This window comes from Acinonyx jubatus, chromosome B4 (genome assembly GCF_027475565.1).
Source record: "Acinonyx jubatus isolate Ajub_Pintada_27869175 chromosome B4, VMU_Ajub_asm_v1.0, whole genome shotgun sequence".
NCBI classification, from domain to species: Eukaryota; Metazoa; Chordata; class Mammalia; order Carnivora; family Felidae; genus Acinonyx; species Acinonyx jubatus.
The window spans coordinates 2629535-2654632 of NC_069387.1; the positions used below are offsets into that span (position 1 = coordinate 2629535).

At 46.6% G+C, this 25098-nt stretch overlaps 1 non-coding gene across 1 annotated transcript; it reads left to right on the plus strand.

Moving 5' to 3' along the window:
* The first annotated feature begins 328 nt into the window (after positions 1 to 328).
* Positions 329 to 413, plus strand: TRNAR-UCG (transfer RNA arginine (anticodon UCG)). The gene has a single exon. It is a non-coding gene; the product is annotated as a tRNA-Arg (tRNA).
* Positions 414 to 25098: the final 24685 nt, after the last annotated feature.

The window sequence follows — 25098 nt, forward strand, 5'->3', positions numbered from 1 at the left end:
TCCCACCAATCCCTAAAGCCCACTGCGTCATGTTGCTGAATAATATATACACCAACATTTATTTACATGTTGCTTTTAAATGTTTTCTAGATATTTAGCATGATGGAAATCATCATGCATGGGCTTAGGAGCTGGAGTCCTGTCTTCCATTCCATCCCAGTCCTTCAGAAAAGCCTAAAAAAAGAGAAACTAAGTGAACAAAGCATGTATTCAAGGGACAGGACTCCTGGGCATTGCCTTTGCCTTTGGATCAGTCCATTTGGACAAAAATGTAGCACCTTCTACTTCTTTTTTTTTTTTTTTTTAATATCGTGCAGATATGAAGAGTGCCCGGGTGGCTCAGCTGGTTGAGCGTCTGACTTCGGCTCAGGTCGTGATCTCACGGTCCGTGGGTTCGAGCCCCACTTCGGGCTCTTTGCTGACAGCTCGGAGCCTGGAGCCTGTTTCGGATTCTGTGTCTCCCTCTTTCTCTGACCCTCCCCCATTCATGCTGTGTCTCTCTGTCTCAAAAATAAATAAAGGTTAAAAAAAATTAAAAAAAAAATATAAACATTAAAAAAAACTTTTTCATATCATGCAGATATGAGAAGTTGCAAAAATGTGAGGACCTTAGTTTATCTGCTTTAATCTTCCTTCTCGAGATAAAACAGCTGCAAACATCTTATTAAATGGATGATGCCAGAGGCAGAAATAATGGAAGAGTCAGTATTGCCGTGTTCAGAAAATGCTCAGAGGTCTGTTAAGTTAAAGTCTATAGCGAACTCATTAGGGAAACATGGAAAGATTGACCTTTTCTGACACCAAACAAACTGGAATCCAACCTTGAACTTTAGGAACATTCCGCTAATAATTGAAATGCTATTTTAACGGTACTTACAAATTAGCACATGTTCAAAGCTCTGTGATCCGAACATTTCCCAAACTGGCTTTGGTTACAGAAATGTTTAGGGAAACAAAAAACGAGCTCGATTTCCTGGGTAAAGATATCGCATCCCATGACGTGTCCTGGGATACCACGACACATCGCGTGGACCAGAGGGTGACCGCACGGCCGAGTCTGGCCTGGGAAGGGGGTGGGGGGATAGGAGACAGGGCTCCTAAGAACACCTTCCGTTGACCAGGAATTGTCAGCACAGCTCCACAGGACAGGAAAGCAGCCACCGACTCCTCAAACAGGCCTTCATTCTGGCCCTCTGGCACGTGTGCTCTCGGTTCTCGATTACAAACGAGCAGCCGTGACCACCCTCCCCCTTGCTGGGCGCCCCCCCAAGCAGCCCCTCTCCTGAGCGGCGCCCCTGAGGTCACTGAAGCACATTATCTCCCCATGTGACTCGCTCCCCCCTCCCCACAACTATTTCCTACACGGACGCAGCGTTTATAGAAAAGGCTTTCCTCAGCTTTCATCCGATCTAGGCTGCGGGCCTATTTGGCAACATTAATTCTCTCCCTCACCAACGGCCACATCAATTCAGTGCTTTATAAACTATTTCAGGGATCCGATTTATCAGGCCTGACAGTGTGCACGCCGAAATACACAGCCCTGCCTCAGCCTAGCGCTCTCCGTGGCTCCTATTACGATTATTTAATTCAAGGGCCTAAAATTCTCTGACATTATTAATAGTAAGATGAATCACTGGAAAACTACAGACTCTGTGACCAACGAGGCTGAAATAATCCATTTTGGTGGAAATGTCTATGCGGGATTGCATCCCCGGATGGCGGGCCTCTCTCATTAGCAGCCGCGCGTACATCCGTGCTGGAGTGCCAAAGCATGAAGTCCCTCAAGACGGAGATAATTTGATGGCAATTCTAATCCAGGCAGTTCACACCAGAGCTCAGAGGGAGGAGGGCGGGGGCCGGCGTCAGCCACGGGATTCTTCTACTTTGCCTGTCACTCGACTTGCCGTGTACCAATTTAAGCCATTTTGTACTCGATTAACTTTAACTTGTGTGGCTTTGAACCGGGAAGGCGCTGGACCTGGAACTCGGCTGGTTAATTATGAGAGCTGTGTGACTTAGACGCTCCGCCAGCACTGCGGGGCAGACTTCTGCCCTCAGCCTTCATTCCTGTCCTACTCCTCCCTTCTGGTTGGCAGGAGACACGCTTGCACGCCTACGTGGACATCTTCGGTCTGGAAAGAAACAATTCAGAAACAACTACGAATACACTGGTTTGCCCTTTATTCTAGAATCCAGGGGACACCGCGAATAGCACAAGTGAATCATCTCGGGGACAAGGTTAATGGTCTTGAGCGAAGCTATGGAGTGAATATAACGGTAGAAGGATCCCTCCAATAAGGATGTGTTTCTTCTTTAAGCCTAGCAGGATAATCTTCCTAAAAGAAAAGTCTTTTGAAGTGATTTTTTAAATATTATAATTTTATAGTTGACCCAAGCACTATCAAGTAGGATTAAAATTAAATCTTCCCATCTTAAATATTTGACGGGAAAGACAGTGCTTGACTTTTCCCAGCAAATGCTCCCAGAAATACCACAAGGGTTATTTCCTGTAAATAACTTCACTAACTGTACAAATGTAAGCCCGTGCCCTTCATTTCTATTCTCCGGAGCAAAGAAAGAAAATCTGGGCAGTGTGCTGTACTTGCCAGACTCCATTCATTTTCCCCCCGGCAAACCCTCTGCGTCCCAGGCTGTGTACAAGGCAGTGAGAATAGGTCAGACTAGTCACCGTCACTCCCAACGTTTATTGGCAACAGGTGCTTTTTGCCATGAGCTGGGCACGCTGCCTTTGCGGAGTATATCATTCGATAATAGAGTCAAGAGAACCAGTCTGATCTCCCCCAGATGGGATACTCCCAACACTCCCACTGCTGTCTCCAAGATCTTATTCCTCAAGTCTTGAAGTGTTCCAGGTGTCCGTCTCTGTTTCTTCGATGTTCCTCTTAGGGTTTATGGGGTGAAGCCAAGAAAAAATAGCATGGAATTGTTCAAAAATAAACTTCTGTTTACCTATAAACACCCGACTTCTTGTCCTCTAATATGAACCAAATTCCATACTACCAATAGAAGGTTTATTTGGGAAGCGCATCAGGGCAATGGAGACAGGGAGAAAACGAATCGGTTCGTGTGTTTATATGTATAGTCTCTGTTCCATCTCCCTGCCAAAATGTGTCCTTACTAGCTGTCTCATTTGATGGCAAATACCCTTCATCCTGCTGACTGAGGAGGAACCATGGATTGCTTCAGAAAGGATTGACCACACTGACTTCCAGCTCCTGGTCCAGCGTGCAAGAAGTTTAGAAGTCCTCCCTGCCTCCAGCAACAAGATAAAAAAGAAATAAGATGCTGAACAAACCGAAAATCACAAGTCTTCGTAGTCTCACCAAAGAACTGAGGTCCCAGAGCAAACCACTGCCCCCAGCACTGGAGAGACAGACAGGGGGCTACAGAGAATCACAACTTACCAGAGTGCAAATTCACAGGCAGAAACCGCAAGAGCCAGTACTCGGTTCCTTGTACCCAGTGCCTCATGTGTGGCTTGCAGCGGGAAGTCACAGGATACACCAAAAGACAAAGCACACAAGCAAACGTCAGAACCACACTCGGCTCTGGCAGGGATGTTGGGATCATCAGAGGGCGGAATCTAAAACAACTGTGACTAATATGCCGAGGGCTATCATAAAACAGGCAGACACCATGGAAGAACAGACGGGGAAGGTAAGCAGAGAGATGGAAATGCTAAGAAGGAATCAAAAGGAAACGCTAAAAAAATAAAAGAATAAAAAAATAAAAACAAGAGGACAGAAGTGGAGAACGTCTATGGGCTTATCAAGAGACTAGACATAGCGAAGAAAAGAACTGATCACACCAAATCCCGTGGACACGTGTTCCTCGGCTTTGTTCAGTGGGTCTGGGTTAATCCTAGCGACTTCCCCCTCTGGACTGCGCCGTCATGCACCGAAGATGAGCTCATCACCAGCACTCTCCATGTTACCATGTAGACCGAGCTCTCAAGCTGAGGGGGAGGCTCCCGGAAGTGGACTGTTGTCATGGATCTCTCCCGTGTGTCGCCAGGAGACAGCAGGGATGCCTGCCTTCCTGAGCTTGATAATTAAGCTCAGAAATGCCTTAACTCTTTCTGGAGATCCAGGAGCGCTTTGTGTTTCTGCTCTTTCTTTTCTTTTCTTTTCTTTTCTTTCTCTCTTTCTCTTTCTTTCCTTACTCTTTCTTTCTTTCTTTCCTTCTTTCTTTTCTTTCTCTCTCTCTTTTTCTTTCTTTCTGTCTTTCTTTCCTTTCTCTTTTTCTTTCCTTCTTTCTTTCTTTTCTTTCTTTCTTTTCTTTCTTTTCTCCCTTTCTTTCTCTCTTTCTCTCTTTCTTTTTTCTTTCTTTCTTCCTTTCTTCTGTCTTGTCGCTCAATTCAATGCACACGCACATCAGTATCAGGAATATTTCAATCAATCTAGTAAAATTTTTAAGTTCTATTTCAATTGTCACTGATTCAAAGGCATACTTGTGTAAATAGCAATGATGAATCGGTTAAGAACAAAGCGCTTCCCCCTAAACAAGTTTCCACTTTTTATCTAATGGGGGAAAAAATGATTGACTTGTTGAGGACAATATGCCTTGAAGGATTTCATCACTGAATTGTACAGAATGTACCCAAATGTTAATCACTGACATGAAACATCGGCTATTGTCTCAAAAGCTGTTTGTTAGAAAATCTGTAGTGACGATCTCCAATAAAGTGAAGCATTCTTAGATTGAGATGATTTGCTCTCAGTGTCAGGGAACTGCCACCCAATGCGAGAAGAGATATGTATATATACAGTTTCGCTTCTACACTCCCCCATCCCATGCAAAACTCACAGTTTTTCCAAAAGCAAATTCATATATCTAAATAAGAGGTTTACAGGGCACCTGGGTGGCCCAGGGAGTTGAGCCTCCAACTCTTGATTTTGGCTCAGGTCATGATCCTAGGGTCACGGGATTGAGCCTTGCATTGGGCTCTGTGCTGAGTGTGGAGCCTTCTTGGGAGTCTCTCTCTCTCTCGCTCTCTCTCTCAAATAAAATTTTTAAAAAAAGAAAGAAACTTACGACCTGTGTTAATAGACTATGGTTAGCAGCACCAGGGCTCCATGCATACTTTATCTTGATTTCCCTGCAGCATTTTATTTTATTTTTTTTTAATCTTTTTTTTCAACGTTTATTTTTTATTTTTGGGACAAAGAGAAACAGAGCATGAACGGGGGAGGGGCAGAGAGAGAGGGAGACACAGAATCGGAAACAGGCTCCAGGCTCCGAGCCATCAGCCCAGAGCCTGACGTGGGGCTCGAACTCACGGACCGCAAGATCGTGACCTGGCTGAAGTCGGACGCCTAACCGACTGCGCCACCCAGGCGCCCCTCCCTGCAGCATTTTAGCTGGTGTTGTCCACCCCACAGTTGGGCAGATGACACAAACCCTTGGCCCTGAGAATAACCAGGTCGAGCGTGAATTAAAATATGCAGTTTGGTTAGATCTTCATCAGTCAATGTTCTCCAGAGAAAACAGAACCCATAGGGTATATATAGAGATCTCTAGAAAGAGGTTTATTTTAAGGGTTAGGCTTATGTGATTATGGAAGCTGAGAAGTCCCATGATCTCGTATCTGCAAGTTGGACACCTAGGGAAGCTGGCAGTGACATCCCGGTCCCAAGCCAAAGCCCAAGAACGTGGAGCTCTGGCGTTGGAGGGGAGGAGACGGATGTCCCAGCTCAAGCAGAGAAAGGAAAGTGCCCTTCCTCTACCTTGCTGTTCTATTCAGGCGCTGGGTGGATGGGACAAAGTCAGCAGCATCGATGAGGCACATCTTCCGTACTCTGGCTACTGGTTCAGATGCTGACCTCTTCCAGAGACACCCCCGCAGACACACCCAGAAGCCACCTTTTACCAGCCCTCTGGGCATCATTAGCCCAGCCAAGTTGACACATAAATGTAGCCCTGACAGATCCTGGAAGGAGGGAGTACCACCAGGGTCTGCAAGAAAGCACTGGGTGGAGTCAAAAGAACCATCAGACGGGTCCCAGTAGTCACAGCCACACACTGCCTCTTACGGCCCACCCAGTGGGCGATCTAAACCAGCATGCTTCCTTTCCTCCACCTGCATTGGCCCCTCACTCCATTTTATGTGTCTCGTCTTTCAGGGCCAGGCTGCCAAATCTCCCCACGTCTTCACCCTTTCAGGGGCCTTGCCCTTTGCCGTGTGAGTCTGTGGCACCTCCCCCTCATCGGGTCAGGGCATCATATACGTCTGTTGATGTGCCCTGGGACTGCCTGTATGTTGTGAATAATAACAACTTATGATACCACACTTTCTATTTCATGGAGGAAAGCTTTATTAATTATAAAGGGAAGGGAATATATGGAATTAAACAATTAGAGTAAACATAAAGACGAAGAGAGGTACAGAGAAGGACAAAGAAGGGTTCACACATCAAATCGGGCGCTCACAACATCCAGCCTCCTGGCTGGGGAAGCCCCACGGTGAACAGCCTGGCTGGAGTCCCCATTGAGGGTCCTGGGCAGAGTGTCCCCCCCTTGTGTGAGGCTTCCAACCAGCTATTCCCCCCAGGGCAATATATACACCACCCGTGGTGATCTACAGGCAGTCATTAAGTTTGCCTAAGTGCGGTCCTTAGCGAGCTGAGTTTTCTTCTCTGTTTCTCTAATCGTATCTCACAGTCTTAGGAATCTGGGCACCTGCCCATATCTCCTCCCGCCCTGATCCAGCCTGGTCTGACTCAAGGAGGTGAGGCAAGTTAATCCCTCCTGGTGTCAGGAACAGAAGGGCCAATTCTGATCCCGAGACCAGACACGGAGCACAAGCCAACGAAGCCCCCATGAGTGTGTATGTGCGGCTCTGGACAGAAATGCATGACAACTCACACAAACACATTCTATACAGAGCGGTGTAGTAGGATGTTTGTCGATGTGATGCAAACAGAGACCCAATAAAGACCTGTCTATTTCCACTTCTGCTCTCACATTGCCGTCTGAACAAGCCCGGGCCAGCCTGCTGGACAATGAGGCCTGAGTGGTCTCCACTGCCCTTTTAATATTCAACCTACTGTCACAAGGGTGAGGGGGCCCCACTGAGACCAAAAGAATCTCACAGAATCTCACAAACGCATGAGCTGAATCAAGTCCTCTCCTTTTAAAACACTAAGTTTGGCTTGTCATGTAACATTGCTGTGGCAATGAGGACCTGAGATTCTTGGTTTGGCTCTCTGACTCTATCTTTGTTCAGACTTTGCCCAGTATGATATTCTCTCTGGTGCCTTTGCTGTGCGTATCTGTCATATATACGCACTTTGTAACAAACAGCCCCCAAATCTCAGTGGCTCAAAATAACAAACACTGGTTTCCTCCCCACATAATTGAGGTCTGCCCGTTCCCCGGGCCTCTGTCCCAGGCTACCGATCTATTGCAGTGTGGCTTACCCCATGCCTTCCCATTCTAGGACCCCTAGTGAGGGAGTAGCCCCTCTCCAGGAGATGACGTCCTCTTGAGAGAGGACAGGAGCAAAAGAGGCCGAGCTGGACCTCAAAATAACATTTAAGGTTCCTGCTCATCTAGGCACATCTGCTCACATTCTGCTGATCCACGCAAGTCACATAACCAAGCCCACAATGGCGGCGGGTAAGGAAGGATACTCCTTCTAAAGGGAGTCATGGCAAGGATAGAGAAGGATAATCCTATTAAGAGGAGGGAATAAGAAATTGTGAATAATACTAAAGTCTATCAGAATGTGATTTAATGGAGTCTGACAATTCACATCCCGCGGGCAGGAAGAAGGGTCTGGTAAGCTTCCTCTGAGAAGCTGAAGGCAGTGGTGTGATTGTCCAACTGATGTTGAAAATAGCCAGTAAATCATGAATCATTACAGAGATAATGGGGGAAATTTAATCAATGCACCTGTCAGCCTCTCCATCACCCAAGACCCATGGAAAACACCTGCCCAGGAAGCAGGCAGTTCACAGACAAGTGGAAACCCACCCTCTTCTCATAGAATGTGAACAGCCATGACTAACATGTATCTGACGACCGTATGTAATTCTCTTAGAAAAGGAGCATGACTTAGAAACTTATACTCGAGAGAGCATAGAAACTCTTTTTCCTTTTCTGCTTTTAAACAAAAGGGAAAAAAAGGTGAGGTAGAATTACCCAGCAGTTGCAACCCCAAATCTGGTTGTCTATAGACCTTTCCTCTTAGTTCATTGTGCCCAAGCCTCCTCCACACCCCCTCTCTTCCAGATCCCTGCTGCAGGCAGGAACCATGGGTGTGGGCTCACAGAGACTTCCCGTCACAACCCACATCTGGGGACGAGAATCTCTATCCACCTCTGGCTTGGCTACCCGCTAGTCAAAGTGTTTCATTCTCCAAAGTCTTAGAAACACAGCTCTTTTTGCCTATAAGTCAAGGAAACTGGGGGATGCTGGCTCTGACAAGCTTGTACGTGACCAACAGTGACCACCCAAGGGCCAACGTCCCCCTCCCACCCCTGGGTCCCAGTGACTTCAGCACTGTCATGGGGAGATCAGACGCTTACCACAAGACCATTTCCAAGAGGACCACTCATACTGAGAACTTTTCCTCTCTTCTGAGGAAACAGGGGGAATTGAACCACACGGCGACGAACTATATTCTCCCATAATCTTCCGTTCCTCAGAATTTATCATGATGTCTGTGACAATTTGGCTTTTTTATATGTCAAAGTTTGAAATAATACTGAATTATGTTCAAAATCAAAGCAGTCACTTTATATATCACTGATAGTCATACTGCTATCTTCAAATTATAAATTTAAAAAATACCTATTTAGAAAATACAAATATGTGTGGGGGGGGGATGGGTATATGGACCAAAATTCCTTTATTTATATACTCATGTAACAACCAGATTCTAGTTACTACTCCTTCATGGATTTAGGATTAAATCTTAACTAATGATATGAATTGTTGAAGAGTCATCAGAAAATTAGAGGTATGGGGCGCCTGGGTGGCTCAGTCGGTTAAGCATCTGACTTCAGCTCAGGTCATGATCTCACAGTTCGTGGGTTCAAGCCCCGCGTTGGGCTCTGTGCTGACAGCTTGGAGCCCGGAGCCTGCTTCGGATTCTGTGTCTCCCTCTCTCTCTCTGCCGCTCCCCCACTCTCACTCTGCTTGTCTCTCTCAAAACTAAATAATAAACATTAAAAAATAAATAAATTAGAGGTATGCTTAAAACAATATATTTAAGATTCCCAACATCATAAAAATTTACAAATAATTTGTATATAATGTCTTTTTAACAATTGCAGTAATAGCTATGCATTCAAAGCTAGAAAAAATAAAATGCATCCCAAAACAGGAAGTCACTTTCAATCCTCTCTAAACTCTTCTGTGATCTCAAGTAGTTAAAATGGTTGCCATATCTCAAATTATTATTGTATTATACACACACACAACTCTATATACTTAGCAAACATGCGGATGTATGGTGAGCGATTAACATTAGCACCATCTTATTTAAAAGGCATGAGACAGAAAGCATTTCCAAATTGCTTTTTAAGTTGTTTCTAAATTGCTCAGGAATAGATTTTCACTCAAACACAAACCTGGAACAATCACTGAAAAATGCAAAAACATATATTATGCCTTTTAAATTTGTAGTATTAGATCTTAACTTCCAAGTAAACATTTATCACATACACTTCTTTACATTTGAAACTTTTTATTTGAAAATACCCACATATTGGAGTGCCTGGGTGGCTCAGTCAGTTAAGTGTCCAACTTCAGCTCAGGTCATGATCTCACAGTTCATGGGGTCGAGCCCCGCGTTGAGCTGTGTGCTGACAGCTCAGAGCCTGGAGCCTGCTTCGGATTCTGTGTCTCCCTCTCTCTCTCTGCCCCTCCCCTTCTCACGCTCTGTCTTTCTGTCTGAAAACTAAATAAACATTTAAAAAATTTAAGAAAATACACACATATTATTAATAAAATAAACTTAATACTTAAAACAATATATTCTGTCTTTTTTTTTTTTATGTGTATGTGTATACTCCAATTTCCTCTTCTATTTTATGATCAACGTTTTGTCATCCAGATCCCGGTTTTACACGTGCTGCTCTGCAGATTCCCTCCTACTCTGGTGCCATCTTGGTCATTTTGCTTCTTATCAGCAGCATCCCCAGGGTAGAGCCAGGAAGTCCAATTCAAATCAAGCAATTTGCTGCCCATTAGCTGCTCTAGTGAAGGATCTGTTAGAAAGGGAGGTTATAACTAGGGTGTAGATGAGATGTAAATCCTGTCCATAAACCCACGCCTTGTCTGAACCTCCGAGCACGAGAAAGCAAGCGTTGTCTCTAATAAATGTACACCTTGTACTTCATTACTTTGGAATTTGTGGTAAGTCAACACTGCTCCACTAAAACTTAGTTTCACATGATTAACAAAAGAGGTTTGCCACACAAAAGAAGAATATAAACAATTACAAGAGGTCTTTTACAAACTAATTAATTTTTAAAGTTACAGGGGATGCCTGGGTGGCTCAGTCGGTTAAGCGTCCGACATCGGCTCAGGTCATGATCTCGCAGTTCGTGGGGTCGAGCCCTGGGTCAGGTTCTGTGCTGATGGCCAGGAGCCTGGAGCCTGCTCCAGATTCTGTCTCCCTCTCTCTCTCTGCCCCTCCCCAACTCATGCTCTGTCTCTCTTTTTCTCAAGAATAAATAAATACTAACAATAAATAAATAAATAAATAAATAAATAAATAAAAGTTCAAGAAATGGTGTATTATAGATAGATGTACCCACAACACGCTAAGCCAATTAACACACTTTTCCATTACATGGAGCATACAGGGATTTATACCAGTTAAGTATAAATCCACCAACCCCTCCCTTGAAATTCCGACATCCAGAGTTTGAAAGCCAATGTTTTTTCTTAACTCATTTGGTGGCTGCATCTGGCTTAACCTAAACTAAATTAATCATAAAACCTGACCTGACATGAGACTAATTAAAGTCTTTAACTCTTCAATTGTGTGAATATCCATAGTTTTCGTGGAGCACATCTCGAGGTACACCTGATTTTGGTTATTTGTGGTAGTTATGCTCTAAGAAATCAGTGAATGAGGGAACACTGAACCAGGGACCCTGGGCAAACACAAGGTCAGGGTCCTGAGAGCCTCTGGTCACATTTCTGTCAACCAATCAATACATGACCTGTTGTCTGTGTGTTTCTATCTAAGGGCACCATACAGAATATACATTATCAAGTCAGTAACGTTGAACCCACAGCCAGCAGAGCTGTAAGCCATGCCTGAGAGATGCTTATCCAGCGTGTTTTCTCTGTGAGGCACATCACAGCCTTCCTGTCCCTAGGAACACCAACAGCACCTCCCCACTATGTCTTGGGCGCCATTTTAAATAACAAAGTTGCCAGCAGAAAACACAGGAATGCGAAAACACGGCACGAAAATACCGTGGAAAAGACCCTTGCTTGCAGGGGGAGGCTGGATTAGGAGGCAGAGGATGACCTTGGCTGTCTCATCCGGGAGCCTGACGTTAATCGGCCCAAGTGTCCTGCTATTCTGCCCACATCCGACGGAGAAAGCACTGCAAGTATTAATTTTAGGGTTACAAATAAATGTTAGCAAGCAGGCAAACTTGCAAATATGGAACCCGCAAATGATGAGGATGTTGTGAACTGGACGTCCGTCTCCTCCTTCAAATTCCTATCCTGCAAACTTACCCCCACTATGATGGTGCTTGGAGGTGGGTCTTTGGGATTAAGATTAGCTGAGGTCATGAGGGTAGGGCTCCGTGATGGGATTAGCACCCTGTGAGACTCACGGCAGCACCAGCTTCCCCCTGCTGCTGTCTGCCTCATGAGGACACGAGAAGACAACAGTCTGCGACCTGGAAGAAGGTCTTCTCGGGAGCTCAAGCCCACGGCCACCCTTGTCTCAGACTTGAGCCTCCAGAACTGTGACACCAAACATCTGTTGTTTAAGCCGCCCGGCCTGCGGTACTTGTTACAGCCGCCAAACTAAGGCACAGGATCAACCGCATTGACCCCGTAGGCGCTGCCCCAGAAACTCGCGTCGTCACCCCCACAACCAGGCAGCACTTTGCCTTGCCAACGTCTGAACACTTCCTAATTCTGCAGCGTACTCAGCTGCAAGGATCTCCAACAAGGGGTCGTGGCCCTTTCTCCCCATCACGGATGGTGCTGTCGGAGCTGACGGACGGCACAAATGCCGTGCCTTTTGTAACCTCACTGAGAACCCCCACCACTTGCCTAAATCGACAGGATCGCACTGTGCTGCATCTCGGTTGATTTTTACAGAACAGACAGAACTCCAGTAAAGCACGCTACTCAGCACCAGAGACGATCCGGGGGTGAAAGATGTCTGGGTGAGGATCAGGAGACGCGGATCAGAGTCTGGCTCCGCTGACGACAACCCTGGGCATTTTTAGGCGACTTGCTTTTTCTATCTGAACTCACTGTCACTCCCTAGAAAAGTAAGGAGTACGTAAGAATATATACATATATATGGACTCATATTCTTAGCTCTTTAACTCTGTGGCAAAAGAGGCCACTAACTGAAAAGTAGCAGTTGGTACGTTGAGTTTCTGGATTCTGGAATTTAGATGGGTACAGGGAGGACGAGATGCCACGCAGATGGAACTGGAAGCCACAAGAAAGCACTGTCCGTTCTGCAAATAAACCCCTGGGGTCACTTCTGGAAGTCAGAGAATTGGAACTCTCTAGATTAGTAGCGTTGGCTAGCATACGTCAAAGGGCTCATGAGTAACTTTCTTTTAGTGTGTTAGTACTAAATACACACACACACACACACACACACATTACAGAGAGCGAGGCTCCCTAGCACTGATGCCAAGAAGTTTGAAGCTTTTTTAGAATTCCTCGTGTCTTTAGAAATACAACAGAGGCTTGAAAACACAGGTTCCTCGAGTCAATATTAATTCACGTACATCTTCAGCTGCTATCTGCCATTCCAGATGAACTTGCGAGTGAAACACAGTTAATGAGAGATTCGTGTTAAATTATGCTATTGTTTCCTCCCCCACTTGCCGGGCAGCTGTCTCCTGCTATCGTCAACAAGGCACGCCATGGTACCAACAGAGGCACCTCTTATGCAACACGGGATAAATGATCCGCCCCTGCCAATGGGGTTGCGTTGTGAGCAAGCATAGTGTAAGACTCTAGAACGTTTCAGAAACCCGTGTCCCCAACTGCCTTAGGAGGGCACACCCTGACTTAATCCCAGCCGCAAGCACAGCACCAGGAAAACATCAGGAGGCATGAAATGACTCTGGAAAGCAGAGACTGTGGGTTTTCCAGGGAGACCTGAGGCGCCATCCTGAGGGTGGGCAGTGGGAGCATCCGCCCGGTGTGGGCAGAGAGCAGGTGAATCATCTATGGAGATCTCCAAGTCAACAATAAAACGGAACACAAATTGGAACATTGCATGTTGCCGCCCCGACTTGGCAACACTGGACAATGTCAGTAATTAAATTCTCCTTCGCGGGAACAAAAACCTGTCGGTGGCTGAGGTTCTAAACAACAACCGTGCTTGCTGTTGAGTTTTGGTAACACACAGGTAAGCTTCAACTGGACACATTTTATCACCAATCCTTGGGTGGGCGCTGCGTCTCTACGGCAGTGAATTCAGCCCCGTGTGGACTCATTTTCGACGCTGAATCCCGGGGTAAGTCCCTGGGGCTCAGAACGTTCCAGCTCCCTCTGAGCACAGATCCTGTCTCCCACCCACAGTCCCACACATTCTTGAGTGGAGAGAGGAGATTCGGATAAAGGCTGATAGCACAAGGATTGCAAAGAGGAAGGAGAGAAAGAGGGTTAACTTAGGTCAGGCGTTCTGTGAGAACACTTTCATTTCAACTGAAAACAATGCAAATTTCATTTCAGGTGTGGAATATTTCCCTAAGGAAGAAAAATGTTTAAAATGGAAATTAATGAGTTATTTCCATTTTAAAACAATTAATTCAATTACTACTTCATTTAAATTATTAACTACTTCATTTAGAACAAAAAGGGCCAGGAATATCAAATCTCAATTCAGTGGTATGGTTTAGTTACCTCGATTTTGCCTTTAGCAATGCTTTGCTTGTATTAAAAAGAACTTATAGGCTCCTGGATAATAATATTTATTTAAAATATTGTTATATCAGGAGGCCATCAAAACATTAAAAGTTATTGGTGGCTCAGTAAGTTGAGCGTCTGGCTTTTGATTTCGGCTCAGGTCACGATCTCATAGTTTGTGAGATCGAGCCCTTGTGTCGGGCTCTGGGATGACAGTGCGGAGCCTGCTTGGGATTCCCTCTCCCGCTCTCTCTGCCCACCCCCCCTCTCCAAATAAATGTAGAAACATTGTAAATAAATAAATAAATAAATGGATGGAGGCCTCATAAGTGTCTTCCAATCCTCTAAAAAATAAAAAAGTTATTGTTAGATTTTTTAAAAAATTTTTTGTGCTGTGGTATTTTTCTTCTTTATTTTTATTAACATTACTTTATATATATAATATATATAATTTTATATAACAAAATATTTTTATATAATATGCAATATATTAAATAATATATAATATATATTAATATATATAATATATATTTAAAATATACATATATATTGTATATGGCTCCATAAAAGAAAATGTTCCCTCTCTGTGACCTTTTCTGTTCACTACTATTATTTTATATTTCACCTCCTGATGGTTACAGAAAATAAGTTTATCGTGTGGGGAGTGAGATGCCTTGGTCAACAGGTATCAGTCTGCTGGAGAAAATGGTCAAGTGACTTCCAGGAATGCCTCTTAGTTTGAGCTCGAATCTTACTGTGTTGGTGGGGATTATTAAAACACGAGGAACACCAACGCCGCTGTATCTCCAATCTTCGAACATCCCAAACTACCACAGCAGAAACGGCAGACACGCCCTCTCGTGTGCCCGGGGCCACCGTGTACAGCTCCCTCCAGACCTCACCAAAGTGCTCCCTTTAAACGCACGGCTGGGTCCGCTCGGAAGTCTTCAAGGGGCATGCTTCTTTCGTGGGCTGAGAGTGGAGAGTGTGTGAGGTCGTTGATTTTAGGAATCAGAGGTCCAGGATGCAGCAAGACAAAACCTCTTCCCCACTGCAGAAAACGCCCTTCGTTTTTTGTCTTTACCATGTTGTGATTTTTGTCTTTACCATGAACGCTGGAACTTTCACAGGGAGCAAATCCAGCCTCTGAAACAACGGCACAACCTCACCCACGAGCTGTGTTTATGTCAAATGCTGGAGACGCTTGCCAAGGAAAGGACCCTGGAGCCCAGCCAACCTGAATGAATCCAGTGGCCCTGGGTGTGACAAGTTGTGCTGAAGTCAGCCGCTACGTAGACAAATCAGTTGGACACACACAAGCACACAGCACAGGCACGTTCACATACACACAGCACACACGTGCGTGCGCACACACTCACACAGTCCTGGGCAGCCTCAGGGACACAAGTGAATCAAAGTAAACCAAACCCTCACCTGACCGCATCCATGAAGAGAAGGTGTGAGCCCCGTGGGCCAGTGGGTTTAGAACCTCTGACAGTTTCATCGGATGCTGGAAACCCTGCCTCCAGAGCACAAGCCTATTTAGTTTGTTTCCTTCATTAAAGAAATTTCAAAAACATAAAAGCTACAGAGGAGAAGTAACTAGAATCACATACGTTTCCATCAAAAGGATACTCTTTAATATTCCTCTCAAGTCTTAACCCAAAGCGTGAATTTGAGGAGGGGAGTTTTTCCATGGTCATGCTCATGAGCGTCCTGCGTAGGTAATTTTGTTCCATTTTTTACATAATATTACAGCAGAAGCAGTTTTCATGTTCCATGAAATACTTCATGTTTGGCAATTACAGGCACTTGGTATATAGCCGGGGTGTAAATTAATTTAATAGCTTTTTATATGTCATCAAGTTACTATGCATAATTTACTCTAATAAGATCTGATACCTGGTTGGTTGAAAGACGTGCTTTCTTTTTCTTTGACTGCTCCGTGCGTATTTACGCTGATTTCTCTTAAAGCCTAGTTCTGGAATGGAATCACTAAATCGAAGAGAATTACATAGATACAGATGAGCCGTTCTATATCTATTTCTCTGTCTCCTTCTTGACACACTTGACGAGAAGCGAACACAGATTGTAAAGTTTAAGGAGTAAGAAACAGACATAAACCTCGAGTGTGGAGCTCACATAAGAAAATCCTACGATACTTGGAGGTGGCTGAGACAGCAGATATTAAATGTTCTCACCACACGCGCACGCACACACACACAAAAGAAAGAAAGAAAGGAAATAAAAGAAATCATAAGTCTCTCTCAAAATAAATCCCCCTCTCTCTCAAAAATAAAGAACGAAACTTAAAAAAAACTGGCAACTATATGACAAAATCAAGATTATAGCCAATACCCTGGTGGCAATCATGTTGCATTTTATAAATGTATCAGACCAACACGTCTTACACTTGAAACTTACACAATGTCGTGTGTCAATTCTATATCAATAAAGCTGGGGGGGAAAGACACAAAAGCTCAGCCTCCATCAGATACCTCCTGACACTGCCTGGATTTTTTTTTTTCTTATGTTCATTTATTTTTGAGAAGAGAGAGAGAACTCAGTGAGGGGAGGGGCAGAGAGAGGGAGACACAGACTCGGAAGCAGGCTCCAGGCTCCGAGCTGTCAGCACAGAGCCCGACGTGGCTCACGAACCGAGAGATCATGACCTGAGCTGAAGCTAGATGCTTAGCTACTGAGCCACCCAGGTGCCCCTGGGCTTTTTCAATCTCTCCATCCCGGCCAGAATCTGTTCCATTTCTCGCCAACACCAGTGCCCTGTCTCTAGTTATCCTTCCGCACGACACCCTCTGTGGCTGAGACACGGGGCTGAGCCCACACTCCCCTCGGCGGCCAGAGGCCGCCTGGTTTGCTTCTCCTCTCAACGTCCCGATGAGCCATCGGCTCCGTGCTACAGACGGGCTGAGCTTCCAACGAAGCCAGGACTAAGCTCGGGGCACTTGGTGGGCACACAACATAATCAGAGTCATGGGATTTGCTCCCACCTGGAAGAAAAGCTCAGGAAATGACTTGGCCAACAGAAATCGACCTGGGGCGCGTGTGCACCCAGCGCTTGGCAAACGGAAGGCGGTCCATGAGGCACAGCCCTCCTCAGTCCAGTCCAGTCCTTGCCAAGAGTCTGGACCCGCTGCTCTCACTCCAGCTCACACGCCCACACGCACGTGCACGCGCACAGAATCCCTTCGTCCTGCGCTTCCCACTCCAAGAACCTCCCATCCTTCTCGGCGCACTTGGAAGAGCCCTGTTGGCGCCAGACGGCTTTCCCGCGTGGTACTCTGCGCTCTCCCTTCCTCTGGCTTTGCAAGCCTCCGCCATCTGTCTCTTTCACTGGCGAAGTTGATAATATGTTGTGATTTGTTACCTAAACGGTGCCGTTGGTTGGGGCACCGCAGCGAGATCGTAATCTCCAGGCAGCAGAGTCGCTGCCTTGCATTTCTTTTGTATCTTCCCAGCCCTGAGCCTTCAGCCCAGGGTCGTGAACAATGAGTCATGTCCCCAAAAGACAAATGAGCATGGGCGTGCATTTATTCTGCTGTCAAAGACGCAGTTTTGGTGGGAGGGATCTATCTCTTTCTCCCTCTTCCCACAGGAAGACAGCGCAAAAGAATAACCGTCTGGGTCCCCTACACTTCTTCCTGCCCGGATTATCCGACCGGCAGACTGGGAAGCAGCCCGGGAAACTCACGTTGGCTCCTCTTCTCTGCCCGTGGACGCCTGCGGCCAGCAGGAAGCACGCATCCGGTCTGCGCCCGCGGGCCCTGATTCTCAGACGCAGAGGCCACCGGGCACTTGGTCGATGCCAACGTTTTTTATGACTTTGGGGGTAAGTCTTCTTAATTGGGGGGTGAAATACAAACTTTTCCACGTGGTGAACAAGCCGCACACTCCTGCAGCTTTATCTACATAAACATGATACTGTAGGGGCGCCCGGGGGCTTAGCCAGCTAAGCATCCGACTCTTGATTTCGGCCCAGGGTTCGTGAGATGAGCTCCGAGTCGAGCTCCGTGCTGACAGTGCAGAGCCTGCCTGGGCTTCTCTCTCTCTCCCTGCCTCTCTCTGCCCCTCTCCTGCTCATGCTCCCTCTCTCTCTCATGAATAAGTAAAAAATGATATAATGATATTTTTTCCTGTGTCTTCCTGACCTCTTTGTCTGCGTCCTGGTTGATTTTAAATTTGGGTGGAGGAAAGAGGCCGCTGGACCCCTGCGGCCTTCCTGAGGGGCCCGCACGCCTCTTGCCTGCTCCACCTTGCAGTCTTGACCCCAGGGCACCCGCGCTCCAAAGGCTTTGCAGCCAGCCCACAGCCACACGGACCGCTAGCCCGGCATCCGCACTCCTGCCCCCAAGGAATGGAGTGTGTCTGGGGCTGCTGGAGGCAAGAACGGTGCACACGCTTGGAACATCCTTGGGTGTTTCTTGGAATGCGCAGATCGGGAAGATTCCTCCCCAGCCTGGGGTCCCCCAGCCACCGTGGTTCCCCCCACTCCTGAGAGGAGCACCATCGGGCTAGCTGCCCCCAGCTCTCGGGCCTGCAGCCCCAGTATAATGTCGGGAAGGCCAATCAACGCTCAAGGCGGTAAATGCCCGTATACTGCACAGGGTAATGCGAAGACCAGACCCCTGGCCACGCTCCTGCCTTCCCAGCCTCCCAGCGGGACATTTCGGCCGCAGGGACAACATACAAAGCAGGGCAAGTAAACCGCTGTCTGCAAGAGGGGAAGTCAGTCTATCCTTACACATACCCCCCCGAAATCAGTAACTGCTTTCTTACCCTTACTCTAGACAAGAAATCCTGGAAACATCTCCAAGAGTAGGGCTGATGATTTGAAAGAAAGTCGTGCAGGAAATTTAAAACAACGATTACATTTAACATCGGAAATTGGCAGCCGTGGTGTGCATTTAGAGCTCCTTGCATAAGAATGCTCCCTGCATATTTTGTCGAAATAAAGTGCACCCTGGTACGATCAGCCGTTCCAGCGAGGGTGGGCACTGATAGTCTCTCATTTGAAGAAAAAGCTTGCTTTTTCTTTTAGAAACAGGTTTCTAAATGCATAATCTTCTGGCTGGTAAATAATCTACATTTTTTTTTGTATGTCCCTAAAATGATTTACATAATCCACCTTTTAAAAATATTGTAAATATGCATTAACATGATAAAGTATGATTAGACTATAATGTCAACTCATGTATTTCCATGAAGAATGTTTTCTTCTTTAAGAAAAAAAAGCACAAGAAAAACAAAGGAAATTTACATAGTTTTTACTTCCCATTTGTGCATTTTAACTTAACACGTTTATTCTGAGACATAATCAGCTGATTGACATACTCAAAAACCAATCATTTATGGATATATATAAATATTCTTTAGTATTTTAATTCTTTTTTTTAATGTTTATTTATTTTTGAGAGAGAGAGACAGACAGACCATAAGTGGGAGAGGGGAGAGAGAGAGAAAGACACAGAATCTGAAGCAGGCTCCAGGCTCTGAGCCGTCAGTACAGAGCCTGACACGGGGCTCGAACTCATGAACTGTGAGATCATGGCCTGAGCTGAAGTCAGAGGTTTAACTGACTGAGCCACCCAGGCGCCCCTAGTATTTTAATTCTTAAGTAATGTCCTCAGTTTGGTACCACTGAGCCTCTTATATGAGGGAAACACTCAGGCTTTTGTTAAAGAAGTTCATTCCAAAAGTTTTATGTCATTGGATTTTTTTTTTTAAATAACCTTTTTTTTTTTTTTTAATTTTTTTTTCAACGTTTATTTATTTTGGGACAGAGAGAGACAGAGCGTGAACGGGGGAGGGGCAGAGAGAGAGGGAGACACAGAATCGGAAACAGGCTCCAGGCTCCAGGCTCCGAGCCATCAGCCCAGAGCCTGACGCGGGGCTCGAACTCACGGACCGCGAGATCGTGACCTGGCTGAAGTCGGACACTTAACCGACTGTGCCACCCAGGCGCCCCTAAATAACCTTTTTAAGTTAGAACCACTTAAGATTTACAGAAATCATACACATGGAGTCCTCGTGTGCCTCGTATAGTCCTCCCCTCAATTAACATCTCTCACTAGTGTCACAGCTTTGTCACAACGAACAAACCAAACTCCATGAGTCATTGTAAAGAAATGTCCATGGTTTACCCAGGTTCTCTTGGTCTGTTCCAGGACTTCCCACAGGACGCCTTGTCGCACATAATCATCCATGTGTCTGTCAGCTCCTCTCGGCTGTGACAGTTTCCACATTTTCTTCCTCCTGACAACCTCGACAGTTTTGAGGAGTCCTGGTCAGGTGCTTTGTACGATGTCTCTCATTTGGGAGTCGTATGATGTTTTCATCAAGAAGAGACGGGGTGATGGATTTTGAGGGGGAGATAACAGAAGTAATCATCGGGTTTTTTATATCATGATTATTGACATCCATATCACTACTCCTGATCTCATTATGAAGCAAGTGATTAATGACATCAAGCATTCCCAAGACACCCAGTAAAATGAGGATAGACGGGCGAGTGGGCAGCTTGGTCATCTGGAGGCTGTTGGTCGCCCCACCGAGGACGGGCTGTCCGAGTTGTGAGTTGTGAGCCACGTGAAATGGGGTGAGAGCACCCTGAAACCGGGATTGCAAATCTTTCAGGACGTTTGAGGAGGGAGAGAGTCGAGAAGCAGTGGAGGAGTAAGCAGGGGTTAGTGTTTCACGGCTGTTGCTTAAGGAGCAACACTAAGCATGTTTGGAGATGGACGTAAAGGAGCCCAAAGAAGAGGAGAGAGAGAGAGACAGAAAGAGACGGAGAAGCAAGGGGTCCCGGAGGAAAAAACAGAGTGGGTCAAGGTTAAAGCCCGGAAGTATTTACCTTGAGCAATAGAAGCCCTCATTCTCCGTCAGTGAAGGTAAGAAGGCAATGTTGACTGTGCCTGTGGACACGCCCACAAATATCCTCCCAACTGACTCCCTGTCCCCAAATGACCCTGCTTTCAACCAGAGAACCTCTGCCAAGTGTAGTCTCAGCTCTTCCCGAGACCCTCCCTTGTTGGAAATTACTGCCTTGACCCAGATCGATTCCCTTGTGTCCTTTGTCTGCCCTGTCCTGTCCTGCTCTGAGATCAGGGTGACCACACATGCCAGGGTACCTGCGGTCGTCCCCGCAGACACCTGCCAGCCCAGCTTGTGGAGCATCCCAGGTGTGGTGGAGCCCACTGCCTCCTCTCAGCAACCCGCCCTCCCCGGCTCAGCTCCCGTGCCAGCTGAGGGCGACGAGTCCCCCTCTGTGCTGCGTGTTCCGGTCTTCTAGCCGCTGGACACACACAGATGCGTAAGACGCACGTGTCCTGCACCGTCAGGGAGCTCACGTGCCAGCGGTGCTGTGGAGAGAAGACTCGGGTGCCGTGTGATGACGCCCCGGAGCTGTGCTTGGTTGCCATGTGGACACCCAGAGAACAGGCTAACGCGGGAGGCTCGCGCCTTAGAGGAGGAGGCTCCCAGAGGGGTCCGGCCACTCGACCCATCCTGTGTCAGCGGCTGGGAGCTACCGCTGGACTCTGTGATGCCGAGGATGTCCCTCATCTTTCAGGTCCTCCCTGCACCGTGACCTAGGTCCCCCCCATCTCTTTAGGTCCGGGTCACACAGAGGATGGCAAGACAGACGTGCTTCTAAGATGCTGCTTGTATCAAAGGAGCCCTAGCAAGGGGGTCTGTGCGCCCTGCTTACTGCCCGGACGGCCGTGTCGCTCACTGCAGGGTAAGATCCACCCCACCCCCCCAAATGACATAATTGCCAAGCAACTTACATGAATTGGGAGACAGAAGCCTCAGCTTCATTTGCTTCAAAACTATGAAAAGCCCACATGTTTTACCAAAAGGGAAATGTAAACAAAACGTTGCAAAGTGACGAACAGCCCCACGGAAAGAAGATTTGCTCTCACATGGGTTATGAGTCCCCTACCGTCACCCCATGCTCCCCACATGCTCTGCTTACGTTTAGAAGGTGAGCCAAGAACTATCTTCTGCTTCAAAAAAGATGGCCGTGTGTGCCCTAAATGACATTAAAAATGAGGCATTTACTCCATTCCCGCTCCTTGCTTTTTAATCTAATATCCCATCATTGGTTTGATTATTTTTGCAGGAATAATAGCTACTATTTATTGATCACATACACTGTTGCAGACAAAATATATACATTATCATCAGTCTTAAAATGGTGTTATTATCAACATTTTACGGGAAGGCTCACAGAGATTAAATGGGCTGTCCGAGGTTACAGGGACGGTAAGTGATAAAGCTGGGTTTACAGCAGGGGTGCGTCTCCAGAGTAATCGCTTCCCCACAAAATGCAGGTGAACACAGACCTAGTGAAACAGAAAGTGCTGAACTTAGAGATTATAGTTCTTGCTGACAATTATGGGCCAAACAGATCCGAGGACGAGTCACTTCTTCAAATGCCGGTTGTTTCCAGAAGTAATGAGGATTTTCCAAGGGTGTCGTCTGAATTTACAACTCACAACTCACCTGCACTCATGACACAAGTGGAAATACATCACCGTCTGTGGGCTATCGACAAAAAAAAGAAAAAAAGAAAAAAAACTTGGCATGATATTTATGTGCTAATTTTTAAAAATAAATGATCAGAAATGCTGGGCTTGGGGCATAGAGACAAAATATTGCTGTAAGACAATCAATCTCTTGATTTATCAAGTAAATTGGATTGCATTCCAGCCATTTAGATATTTAAGGTCAACAAGATGGGTCTCATATTGTGTCCTGATCGTTAATAAATTCCAGCTTGTCCTGATAATATGATACTGCTTTGGACTTAATTAGATCCAGGCACCTCCCCCTGTGGTAAAGAATAGAAAGACGAGAATTCTCATGTACCCAAATGATATGGTTTTATTATTCCAAACTATCAATACCCTGAACAGCCTACTGATTATTTTGCCAAACTTATTATTAGGGGGAAAAAAAGGGGTTCTAAATAAAAATTCTCAAACCAAAAGATTTAGTTAGCCTTTATAAATTGTCCAGTTTTTAAAAGGATATATTTTTAAATTTTTTAATGCTTATTTTTGAGAGAGAGAGACACAGCACAAGCAGGGGAGGGGCAAAGGGAGAGGGAGACACAGAATCCGAAGCAGGCTCCAGGCTCCGAGCTGTCAGCACAGAGCCTGATGCGGGGCTCGAACTCACAAACCGCAAGATCATGACCCGAGCTGAAGTCGATACTTAACCAACTGAGCCACCAAGGCGCCCCTTAAAAGGATATTAGTAGTTGCATGAAAGTGACATATACTCATTGTAAAAATCTGAGTAATATCAAAATTACCAAGAAGGAAACAGAAATCGTCAGAAACACCACCGCCCCTCTACCCTCCCCGCCTTCATAGATAATGACGAACATGATTTTTGCTGGGTGTTCTTTCTAATTAACTCTTCGGGCATATATCCACATGTTAGGGACATGGGCAATACCATGCTTGTGTCTTATAAAGCGCTCCATTTCACACGCGATGTGCTGTGGACGCCCGTCTCTGCCCTGAGGAAAAGGCAGAAAGCTCTCCGGAGAATCCTGCCTTGGGCGGAGGCATTTGCTGTGCTGGACTCAGAATCTCCTTCTGCTCTTGCTTCCCAAGGTCCAGGCCTGCCCTCCAGCCGGGACCCGATCAGACACGGGTACCCTCTGCAGCCTGGCCGAACGCCAGGGTTTACCACCTGTGCGCAGAAAGCAGCTCAGGGGGCCACCCTCCCGGTGCCTGATGGAGAAAACAAGCTTCGGCGTCCTGTGGCTTCATATTTATCAGAACTTGGCTGAGGAAAACAAGATCCTGGGGGACTCCTTGCGGGATAGAAAGTCCGCCAACCCTTAAAGTCATTGGGGAGTTTGGCCCCAGAGAACATGGTGACGCCCGCCCTGTCGTGGCAGCCGGTGGCTTCGGCTTGGGCGGGAGGAATGTCTGTCTAGTTGGGTCTGCTCAGGGAGATCGGTATAACTAGAGTGTAGCTCTTGTCTCCTGGACGTTATAAAGGATCCAACCAAATGTGCCATGACTACCGTTGACCAGTGAGTCTTCCTCTCACTATGGGTAAAGAGAAGCCCAGCTCAGATCAGCACCCCCTGGGAGGGGTGCCTCCAGGAGGCCGCGACACAGCGGCTGCAGGTGTCGGCAGGGGCCTCCCTCTCCCCGTCCTCAGGACAGCATCAAAATGGCTACTGCGGTTCTGGAAGTCACCTGCAGACGACACAAAATCCAGGGAAAATGGCTTCTGTCCCTTCCAGAATGTCCGCCTTAGAGCCAAGGGATGTTTTCCCAGAAGCCCGCAGCTGGTCTTCGATCCCCTCAGTCAGGTCTCCTTGTCTAGCGGCTGCTAGGAGCCTGGTGTCACCATTCTTGGCTTACAACAGCAGGAGGCAAGGTCTGTCATCCCTGAGTTACAAGCAAAAGGCACGCACTCTGCACAGGAAGAGGGACATGGTGATGGGCAGGTAATTCCCACACTGTGCCACTGATGGGACCCGGCAGGTGTGACCTCATGAAGACAGGCTTCTGGCCCTCTCCTCACTGCAGCAGAACTCTGCCCGCTTCTGTTCCTGACATCCATGCCTTGAGCAACCATCTTGCTTCGTGCATTCTGTCAAGTCTCTGCCTCCTTTCTGGTTACTAAATATCACTCCCATGATTATGTGTCATGTACAGGTGCCTATGTGAATGGCCCCAGCGTTCAGTTATATGACGGCTCCACATACACAACCTCGTCTGATCCGAACAACAACCCTGTGAGGTGAATGGGCTGTGTACCACTTTCTAAAGTCCGGTGTGCAGAATAAACTCCCAGAGGGAGTAGATGACGTGACCCACACACCAGCTGGTTTGCTGCCAGCTGTGGGTTTGAACCAAGATCTCTGACCACGATTCCAGTGTTTTCCTACGGCCCCTCCTCACGCACATGAGTACACGTCTTTGGGAAACCCTCCCTGCTCGAGGGAGA